Source organism: Bos grunniens, chromosome 7 (assembly GCF_055505025.1).
Source record: "Bos grunniens cultivar Pamir isolate PY7600 chromosome 7, Bosgru_T2T1.0, whole genome shotgun sequence".
NCBI classification, from domain to species: domain Eukaryota; kingdom Metazoa; phylum Chordata; class Mammalia; order Artiodactyla; family Bovidae; genus Bos; species Bos grunniens.
Genome location: NC_141171.1, coordinates 63896533 through 63908376, shown reverse-complemented (window position 1 = coordinate 63908376; position 11844 = coordinate 63896533). Strand labels below are relative to the sequence as shown.

The window sequence follows — 11844 nt, the reverse complement described above, 5'->3', positions numbered from 1 at the left end:
ACAAGGTTTTCTGTAAAAGAAAGGAAAATGTTTTGATATTGATGCGGATGGTGATCTTTGATAGTTCTTCTTTGTCAGTAGTAGCTGCTGTGTGTCCTGCTCAATCATAGCAGCACCATGGCAGAGTGAAAAGAACACTGCCTAGGGAGTCAGAAGACTAGGCACTGGTCCTGTTCCTGCCCATGGTTAACATGTGACTTCAGTAAAGTCATCTGCACCACAATCTCTACCCAAGATTTGGGCCTACCTTTTGGCTGTAGTACTAAAAACATCTTTGGGGCTTCCCTGGTGGTCCAGTGGTTAAGACATTGTGCTTCCAATGCAGGGAGCATGGGTTCGATCCCTGGGGGAAAACTAAGATCCTACATTGTGTGTGGCCAAAAAAATAAAGACCTTTCTTTCCCTAGACTCCCTGCCCAGTATCAGTACATCCCTTATTCCTTTATGGCAGCATCAGTTGCTGTGAACTGATTTATGCCCTTTCTTCCTCTCCTCTGACTCATATATCCATCCATTAACAAATTTCCTTATTATCTAGAATGTACAAAGTGACATACTAACCAACATGTGGACAGAGCTCTCATTTAGACATCAATCTTGTCCTCAAGGAACTTACAGACATCATTTTGTTGTTCAGTTGCTCAGTCATGTCTGACTCTTTGTGACCCCATGGAATGCAGCACGCCAGGCTTCCCTGTCCTTCACCATCTCGCAGAGTTTGCTCAAACTCATGTTATTGAGTCGGTGATGCCATCCAACTATCTCATGCTCTGTCGTCCCCTTCTCCTGCCTTCAATCTTTCCAGCATCAGGGTCTTTTCTAAGCTTTGGCTCTTCACATAGGGTGGCCAAAGTATTAGAGCTTCAGCTTCAGTATCAGTCCTTCCAATGAATATTCAGGATTGATTTCTTTAGGATTGACTGCTTTGATCTCCTGTCTGTACAAGGGACCCTCAAGAGTTTTCTCTAGGACCACAGTTTGAAGGCATCAATTCTTCGGTGCTCAGCTTTTCTCATTGTCCAGCTCCCACATCTGTAAACGACTACTGTAGAACCATCAGTTCAGTTCAGTCGCTCAGTCATGTCCGACTCTTTGCAACCCCGTGAATTGCAGCACGCCAGGCCTCCCTGTCCATCACCAACTCCCGGAGTTCACTCAGACTCACGTCCATCGAGTCAGTGATGCCATCCAGCCATCTCATCCTCTGTCGTCCCCTTCTCCTCCTGCCCCCAATCCCTCCCAGCATCAGAGTCTTTTCCAATGAGTCAACTCTTCGCATGAGGTGGCCAAAATACTGGAGTTTCAGCTTTAGCATCATTCCTTCCAAAGAAATCCCAGGGCTGATCTCCTTCAGGATGGACTGGTTGGATCTCCTTGCAGTCCAAGGGACTCTCAAAAGTCTTCTCCAACACCACAGTTCAAAAGCATCAATTCTTCAGCGCTCAGCCTTCTTCACAGTCCAACTCTCACATCCATACATGACCACAGGAAAAACCATAGCCTTGACTAGATGGACCTTTGTTGGCAAAGTAATGGCTCTGCTTTTGAACATGCTATCTAGGTTGGTCATAACTTTCCTTCCAAGGAGTAAGCGTCTTTTAATTTCATGGCTGCAGTCACCATCTGCAGTGATTTTGGAGCCCCCCAAAATAAAGTCTGACACCATTTCCACTGTTTTCCCATCTATTCCCCATGAAGTGATGGGACTGGATGCCATGATCTTCGTTTTCTGAATGTTGAGCTTTAAGCCATCTTTTCCACTTTCCACTTTCACTTTCATCAAGAACCATAGCTTTGATTATACGGACCTTTATTGGCAAAGTAATGTCTCTGCTTTTTAATATGCTGTCTAGATTTGTCATAGCTTTTCTTCGAAGGAGCAAGCCTACAAATTACATTCTGCTCTTTCTTGTAGCTATAAATGCCTGTATTTAAAAGACTAAGCCTGTATTGAAGAGAATATAACTCTTTTCTATAGTTTTAAATACCTGTATAAGAGAAGTTCAGATGTAGTATCATTAGCACACAGAGAAGCTAAAAAACAGAATTCCAAGAGGCAATATCAGGGGTAACTTCTGGGAGGACGTTGCAATTGCCATCAGGCTAAGGTATGAACAGTTATTATTAGAAACCTTATAAATGAGCTGATATACCATGAATTGCTGGATGAGTCCATTGTCTTTTCTTACTCGCTCTACCAGGGTGGCAGCTGAGGAAAGAAGCACAGATCACAGATGTGAAAAAAGGCTCATCAGAACCTTAATAGATGAAGCCAAAGAAGATGCAGATGCTGGGAAAGCATTCACTATCGTACACAGTTTTACTCGCACAGTTTCATCCTTTCTAGTTGCATAGGGTTATCCTCACAGACCATCAGTGGGGACAGCCTCCAGACCACTGAGTTATTATTATAAATCAGACATATGTTATTTTTTTCCATATGGTACTTTAAAAGGGACAGAATGAGGGTAGGAGCTGGAAAAATTGAATGAGTAAATATGGACAGTGAGGCATCCTAGAAGAGAAATTATCATAAACTTTCAAAAGTAGGAAAAAAGGAATTTTCAAAGCTGTACCCTTACTATAATGGTAAAAGTTTACTGAATGAATTTCAAGACACAGGGGGGGGAAAGCCTCTTACGACTTTAACAGAGGAATCACATTGAGCCTTTAAACCAATTTGTATAGAATAGCCATCTTGGAAATATCTAGTTTTCCAACCCATAAATTTGGTATGTCTCTCCATTTACCTAGATCTTTTTTAACTATGGAGAAGGAAATGGCAACCCACTCCAGCTGGAGAATCCCATGGACGGAGGAGCCTGGTGGGCTACAGTCTACGGGGTCGCAAAGAGTCAGACACAACTGAGCGACTTCACTCACTCACTCATTCTTTAACTATGGTTGACAACTTTTTGTAATTTTTTTAAAAATCACTTTATATTGTAGTTGATTAACAAAGCTGTGTTACAAAAAAATGATTCAGTTACTTTTTAAATCATTTTATATTGTAGTTGATTAACACAGATGTGTTACAACAAAGTGATTCAGTTACACATACACATGTATCTATTCTTTTCCCAATTCTTTTCCCATTTAGGTTATTAAACAGTATTGAGCACAGTTCTCTGTGCAATACACTAGGTCTTGTTGGTTATTTTAAATATACCAGTGTGTGTAAGTCAGTCCCAAACTCCCAATCTATCTCTCCCCTGAACACTTTCAACCTGGGAACTGTAAATTCATTTTCTAAGTCTGTGAGTCTGTTTCTCTTTTGTAAATAAGTTCAATTGTATCATTTTGTTTAGATTCCACATATAAATGATATTATGTGATATCTGCCTTTTTTCTGTCTGTCTTCACTGGGTGTGATAATCTCTACATCCATTCATGTAGCTGCAAATGGCATTACTTCATTCTTGTTTGTGGCTGAGTAATATTCCATTGTGTATGTATATGACTTTTTTATTAATTTATCTGTTGATGGACACTTAGTTCGCTTCTGTGTGCTAGCTATTATAAATACCACTGCAATGAACACTGTGATGCATGTGTTCTTTAGAACTATGTTTCTCTCTCTGATTATATGCCCAGGAGTGGGATTCCTGGATCATATTATAGTTCTATTTTTAGTTTTTAAAGGAATCTCCATACTGTTTTCCATAGTGGCTGCACCAATTTACATTTCCACCAATCGTAGGGGATACCCTTTTCTCCACACCCTCTCCAGCATTTACTGTCTGTAGACTTTTTGATTATGGCCATTCTGACTGCTGTGAGGTGATATCTCATTGTAGTTTTGATTGGCATTTCTCTAATAATTGCAGTGTTGAGCATCTTTTCTTGGTCACTTGTATGTCTTCTTTGGAGAAATGTCTACTTAACTCTTCTCATTTTTTAAATTTTGTTTGTTTTTTTGTGTGTTTGATATTCAGCCTGAAGAACTGTTTGTAAATTTTGGAGATTAATCAGTTGTCAGTCACATCATTTTCAAATATTTTCTCCCATTCTGGGGTTGTATTTTTGTTTTGTTTCTGGGTTTCTTTGCTTTGCAAAAAGTTTATGAGTTTAATTGGGTCTCATTTGTATTTTTTGTTTGTTTCCAGTACTCAAAAAGACAGAGCAAAAAAGATATTGCTGTGAATTATGTTGAAGAGAGTTGAGCTTGTTTTCCACAGAGTTTTACAGTATCCAGTTTTATATTCAGGTCTCTAATCCATTTTGAGTTCACTTTTGTGTATGCGGTTAAATAATATTTTAATTTCATTTTTTTACATGCAGATATCAAGTTTTCCCAGGACCATTTATTAAAGACTATCTTTTCTCCATTAAAAAAAATTGTTCTAGTGAAAAAAATTGTTCTATGAAAGAAAAATGCAATTAGTAATCTGATAGGGATTCCAATGAACCTGTAGATTGCCTTGGGTAGTATATTCATTTTGACTATATTGATTCTTCTGATCCAAGAACATGGTATATCTTTCCATCTGTTTCTTCCACCTTCATTTCTTTCATCAATATTTTTTAGTTTTTGGAATACAGGTCTTTTGGCTCTTTAGGTAGGTTTATTCCTAGGTGTTTTATTCTTTTTGATGTAATGGTAAATGAAATTGTTTATCTTTCTGATCTTTTGTTGTTAATGTATAGAAATGTTCATTTTCTGTGTATTGATTTTGTATCCTGCAACTTTATCAAACTCATTGATGAGCTCTAGTGTTTTTTTAATAGCATCTTTAGGATGTTCTATGTATAATATCATGTCATTTGCAAACAGGAACAATTTTACTTGTTTTCCGATCTGGATTCCTTTTCCTTATTTTTCTTTTCTAATTGCCATGGGTAGGCCTTCCAAAAACTATGTTGAATAAAAGTGGAGAGAGTGGACATCCTTGTCTTAGAGGATTTTTGATCTTAGAGGAAATGCTTTCAGCTTTACACTGTTGAGTATTATGTTAGCAGTAGGTTTGTCATATATGGCCCTTATTATGTTGACGTAGGGAGAAGGCAATGGCAACCCACTCCAGTACTCTTGTCTGGGAAAATCCCATGGACGGAGGAGCCTGGTAGGGTGCAGTCCATGGGGTCGCTAAGAATCGGACATGACTGAATGACTTCACTTTCACTTTTCACTTTCATGCATTGGAGAAGGAAATGGCAACCCACTCCAGTGTTCTTGCCTGGAGAATCCCAGGGATGGGGGAGCCTGGTGGGCTGCCATGTATGGGGTCTCACAGGATCAGACACGACTGAAGCGACTTAGCAGCAGCAGCATGTTGAGTTAGCTTCCGTGTATGCCAACTTTCTGGAGAGTTAATGGATGCTGATTTTTGTTAAAAATTTTTATGCATCTATTGAGATGTCATATGGTTTTTATTCTTCAATTTATTGATGTGGTGTATCACACTGATTGATTTGCAGATATTAAAAAAATTCCTTGTATCCCTGGGATAAATCCCACTTGATCATGGTGTATGATCATTTAAAAATATTGTTGGATTTGGATTGCTAGTATTTTGTTGAGAATTTTTGCGTCTATATTCATCAGTGATACTGGCTTGTAATTTTCTCTTTTTGTGCTGTCTAGTTTTGGAATCAGGATGGTGGAGGCCTCACAGAATAACTTTGGGGAGTGTTCCTTCCTTTGAAATTTTTTGGAAAATTTTCAGAAGGATAGGTATTCTCTAAATATTTAATAGAATTTGCCTGTGAAACCATCTGGTCTTGGAGTTTTGCTTTTGGGAGTTTTTAAATCACCATTTCAATTTCAGTACTTATAATTGGTTTATTCATATTTTTTATTTCTTGTGGGTCCAGTCTTAGAAGTTTATACATTTCTAAGAATTTGTCTGTTTCTTCTAGATTGTCTATATTTTGGGGCATAGAGTTACTTGTAGTAGTCTCTTATGATATTTTGCATTTCTGTGGTGTCTGTTGTAACTTCTTTTTCATTTCTAATTTTATTGATTTGAGCCCTCTCCCTCTTTTTCTTGATGAGTCTGATTTAAAGTTTATCAATTTTGTTTATTTTTTCCAAGAATGAGTTTTTAGTTTCATTGGTCTTTTCCAATGTTTTTTTCATCTCTATATTTCACTTATTTCTGCTCTTATCTTTATGATTTCTAACTTTGGGTTTTGTTTGTTTTTCTCTAGTTGTTTTGGTGTAAGATTACGTTGTTTGAGATTTTTCTTTTCCCTGAGATAACACTGTATCACTATAAACTTCCCTGTTAGAACTGCTTCTGTTGAGTCCCACAGGTTTTGGATCATTGTGCTTTGGTTTTCATTTGTCTCTAGGTATTTTTTTTTTCCTTTTGATTTTCTTCAGTGATCCATTGGTTGTTTGCTAGCGTATTGTTTAGCCTCCACATATTTGTGTTTTTCACAGTTTTTTTTTCCTTATTATTTATTTATTTAAGTTGAGAATTGTTTTATTCAGCAGACTTTTTGAGGGCTCAAGCCCAGGAGACAGCCTCTCAGATAGCTCTGAGGTACTGTTCTGAAGGATATACAAGAATTTTGCAACAAAAGCAGGTAGTCAGAACATCAAAAGCTTACTATTAGAGAAAACTAAGCATCTCACATGAATGAATTTAGCTTTTTTCTTGTAGCGGAAGAAACAAAACAAGAATCTGGGCTTAATGAAATCATTCCTTTGCTATGCACCTTAGCTATCCAATGCCAGTATCTTGTTCTTTTCCATCCTGAATCCCCTCAGGATGCACCACTGGGAGTGTCTGCAGTGGCTGAAGGCTTGGCAATAGTCCACCCATTGGTCTCCATACTGGAGTCCCTCAGGGCTCACCAGCCAGGCCACAGTACTGGCTGATGGCTAGACAGCTGCAGCATCCTTTCTTGACAGGGCAGCACATTTTTCATTCTCAGCTGTAAAGGACATTGAGCCTCAGTTTTCTCCAAGCCAGCTTCCTCCAGGTGGTTCCTCTGCCCATCAAGAGGGTCAGTGGGCCTGTGGCCCTGGGTCTGGAAAAGTAAAAAGCAATCAAGTTTTGAGAAAATAATATATAGGAGATTCTTCATGACCTTGAGGTGAGCAGGTAGCAAAGAATTCTTAAACAGGACTCAAACAGGACTAATCATAATAAAAAATACATTGAACTTAATTAATATTTGGCTACAGGCTTTTAAAAATTATCTTTCTGTTTATAAAAAAATGAAAATTGCTCTTTAAAAAGGACATTGAAAATCAGATGGTAATGGTGTATTTTCTATCACGGCACACCCCACTTATACTCCTCTACCCTCTCTAATTCCCCATTGATTGCCCAGAAAAAAATTTTTCTACAACAACCATACTTGTCATTGACAGGTTAACTGGTTTGGTGATATTTTATAAGCAAAAGAATATTCACATTTATAAAAATAATTAGATTACACTTTCCTTGATGCCATGGAGTAGCTCAGACTTATCCCGGTAATTAATCTGACTTGATCATCAGTAACAGTCATACAGACTTAATCTGCAAGACTCCAGAGAGAAATAAGGCTCAATGAGAAATCAGAGTGAGTAGCACTAGAGTCTTAGAAGGGCCTGGAATCTAACGTAAAAGAGCTCCCAAACCAATCAGTGTCATGTATGGTCATAGTTTAGAAGAGGTAAGGTAACTGGGAATAGAAGCAGCAGGATGAAACCTACTGGTAGAAAATCACATTTTCTCATAGTGTATAAAAAACAAGTGGGATCACACAGTCACAAGACCAAGAATTAGGGAAGGGCATTTAAGGGCAGAGGAAACAGCACATCATGTGGCATGAATATTCCATCATGGAATACTCAATGTCCTGCATTATGAGGCAGAAAACAGTGTGAGTGATGATTTGAAAGTAATCAATGGTAATAGGAGAGATTAAAGGAGCAAATTGAATTGCTGGCTTAGAAAGGGTTTTGTAAAAACGTACTACTGTATTCAGATGTCTTTCTGTAGGTAAAGCTTTTTGAGTAGGCAATTAACACTTCTAATTTTCAGAATTTGATAACTCCAAAAATGCAAATAAAATATAAAATAAGTGGATACTGAATTTGGAGACTTTCTTTAATTGGAAAAAAGTACATGCTCATTGTAAATAATCAAACAAGATGTTGATGTATTAAGAAAAGAGGAACACGTGTACACCCGTGGTGGAGCCATGTTGATGTATGGCAAAACCAATACAATTTTGTAATTAGCCTCCAATTAAAATAAATAAATTTATATTAAAAAAAAAGAAAGAAAAGGGGATATTACCCACCATTCTCCCCTAACCCCAAGCAGTTCTTCTTGGATGTGTTGCTAATCACTCAATCATGTCCTACTCTTTGTGACCCCATGGACTGTAGCCTACCAGGCTCCTCTGTCTTCTGGCATTCTCCAGGCAAGAATACTGGAGTGGGTTGACATGCCCTTCTCTAGGGGGTATTCCCAACCCAGGGACAGGACCCTGGTCTCCCACATTGTAGGCGACTTCTTTACCATCTGAGACACCTAACCTGTGTTAATAGTTTGGTATTTATCATGTTATACTTTTATCTACAATCAAAACATAGAAAAACATATGCATGTGTACACATACAATTTTATAAAAATAGGATAATGCTATAGGCATTGCCCCTGAATTTTTTTTCTAAATTCAAAAGTCATTACTTTATAGTAATTATAAAGAGTGATAATGTAAAAAAACAAAAAAATTACCATATGTGCCTGGTCCTCTTTTAACAATTTTATTGGCAGTATTTCATTTAACCCTCATTATAATGATGTGGTACTATTATTTTCTATATTTAAAAATAAGAAAGTTGAAACTCAGGTTAAAGAACTCTCCTAAGGTCAGATCACCCAGCTGTGTTAAGACCAATGTCAATGAGTGTATTGCATCTATTTTATTCTAAGAGTTTTATAATTTCCAGTCTTACATTTAGGTCTTTAATCCACTTTGAGTTTATTTTTGTATGAGGAGTGAGAAAAGGTTCTAGTTTCACTCTTTTACATGTAGCTGACCATATTTCCCAATAGCACTTATTGAAGACCCTGTCTTTTCCCTATTGTATATTCATGCTCCCTTTGTAGTAGAGTAATTGGCCAAATGTGGGATTCTTTCTGGGTTCTGTTCTGTTCCATTGATCTGTGTGTGTCTCTTTGTGCCATTTCATACTGTTATGATTACTGTAGTTCTGTAGTATAGTCTGAAGTCAGGGAGTGTAATACCTCTATCTCTGATCTTTTTTCTCAAGATTGCTTTGATTATTCCGGGTCTTTTGTGGTCCTACACAAATGTTAATATTATTTGTTCTAATTCTGTTAAAAATGTCATGAGTATTTTAATAGGGACTGCATTAAATCTATAGATAGTAAGGATAGTTTTTTAGCTTTTTTAATTTTTTAATCAGTGGAAAATTGCTTTACAATTTTGTGTTGGTTTCTGCAGTAAAACTATGTGAATTAGTTGTAATTACGTGTGTGTGTGTGTGTGTGTGTATCCCCTCTCTCCCTCATGTCCCGGGATATTTTAACAATATTAATTCTTCCAATCCATGAAAACAGAATATCTTTCTATTTATTTGTGTCATCTTCAATTTATTTTAGCAGTGTCTTACAGTTTTTGAGTATTCCTACATATACTCTTTTTTATTTGCTTATAATCAAATACTTTTAATTTGATTATAAATGAAATTGTTTTCTTTCTGATATTTCATTATTACTGTATAGAAAAGTAACAGATTTCTATATATTGTATCCTGAAACTTAGCTGAGTTTATTTATTCTAAAATTTTTTTGGTGGAGAACTTAGGGTTTTCTAAATATATTATAGCATCATGTCATCTGCAAAGAGTGACATTTTACTTCTTCCCTTCCAATTTGTGTTTTATTTCTTTTACTTCCCTAGTTGCTGTGACTAGGACTTATAATATTATGTTAAATAGAAGTGATGGTAATGGTCATCTTTGTTTTATTGCTGAATTTAGAGGAAAGGCTGGAAAGCCTTTCACCATTGAGTATGATGTTAGCTGTGGGTTTGTTTTAAAAGGATTTAATATATTGAGATATGTTCCCTCTATATGCACTTTGGTGAGAATTTTTAGCATGGATGGATGTTGAATTTTGTCAAATGCTTTTCCTCATACATTGAGGAAATTATGTGTTTTTATCTTTCCTTTTGTTAATGTAGTGTATTGCATTGATTGATTTTGCATATGTTTAAACATCCTTGTGGACCTGGAATAAATCCCACTTGATCGTGGTATAGGATCCTATTTATGCATTGTGGAATTCTGTTTGCTAATATTTTGCTGAGGATTTTTTTGTCTGTGTTCATCCAGGATTATTGTTGTTCAGTCCCCTCAGTTATCTCCAACTTTTGTGACCCCATGGCCTGAAGGACACCAAGCTTCTCTGTCCTTCACCAACTCCCAGAATTTGCTAAACTCATGTCCATTGAGTCAGTGATCCATGCAACCATCTCATCCTCTGTCGTCTCCTTCTCCTCCTGCCTTCAGTCTTTCCCAGCATTAGGGTCTTTTCCAATGAGTTGGATCTTTGCATCAGGTGGCCAAAGTAATGGAGCTCCAGCTTCACCATCAGTCTTCCAATGAATATTCAGGGTTGATTTCTTTTAGGATTGACTGGTTTGATCTCCCTGCTGTCCAAAGGACTCTTAAGTGTCTTCTCCAGCATTACCATTCGAAGGCATCAATTGGGGCTCAGCCTTTTTTATGGTCCAACTCTCACATCCATACATGACTAATGGAAAAATCATAGCTTTGACTATAGAGGCCTTTGTCAGCAAAATAATGTCTTGGTTTTTAATATGCTGTCTAGGTTGGTCATAGCTTTTCTTCCAAAGAGCAAGCGTCTTTTAATTTCATGGCTGCAGTCACCATCTTCAGATGGTGAAAATGAAGAACATAAAGTCTGTCACTGTTTCCATTGTTATCCCATCTGTTTCTCATGAAGTAATGGGACTGGATACCATGATCTTGACTTTTTGAATGTTGAGTTTCATGCTAGCTCTTTCACTCTTCTGTTTTACCTTCATCAAGAGACTCTAGTTCCTCTTCAATGTCTGCCATTAGGGTACTGTCATTTGCATATCTGAGGTTATTGATATTTCTCTCAGCATCTTGACTTCAGCTTGTGCTTCATGCAGCCTGGCATTTCACATGATGCACTCTGCATATAAGTCAAATAAGCAGGGTAACAATATACAGCCTTGACTTACTCCTTTCCCCATTTGGAACCAGTCTGTTGTTTCATGTCCAGTTCTAACTGTTGCTTCTTGACCTGCATACAAAATTTCTCAGGAGGTAGGTAAGGTGGTCTGGTATGCCCATTTCTTACAGAATTTTCCACATTCTCTTGTGATCCACACAGTCAAAGGCTTTAGCATAGTCAGTAAAGCAGATGTTTTTCTAGAATTCTCTTGCTTGTTCTATGATCCCATGGATGTTGGAAATTTGATCGCTGGTTCCTCTGCCTCTTCTAAATCCAGCTTGTACATCTGAAAGTTCTTGGTTGACATACTATTGAAACCTAGCTTGAAGGATTTTGAGCATGACCTTGCTAGTGTATGAAATGAGTGCAATGATGTGGCAGTTTGAACATTCTTTGGCATTGCCTTTCTTTGGGATTGGAATGAAAACACCTTTTCCAGTCCTGTGGCCACTGCTGAGTTTTCCAAGTTTGCTGGCATATTGAGTGTGGCACTTTCACAGCATCATCTTTTAGGAGTTGAAATAGCTCAACTGGAATTCCATCACCTCCACTAGTTCTGTTCATAGTGATGCTTCCTAAGGTTCACTTGACTTTGCACTCCAGGAAGTCTGAGTGATCACACCATCATGGTTATCTGGTCATG

General features: G+C 37.5%; 1 long non-coding RNA gene across 8 annotated transcripts in view; it reads right to left on the bottom strand.

Moving 5' to 3' along the window:
• Positions 1–6585: 6585 nt before the first annotated feature.
• The window catches only part of LOC147369714 (uncharacterized), a 694358-nt gene continuing 689099 nt past the window's right edge, over positions 6586–11844 (bottom strand). For all 8 annotated transcript variants that reach the window (XR_015167777.1, XR_015167776.1, XR_015167781.1 and 5 more), the window contains one exon: positions 6586–6978. This is a non-coding gene — a long non-coding RNA (uncharacterized LOC147369714). The remainder of the gene's footprint in view (positions 6979–11844) is intronic.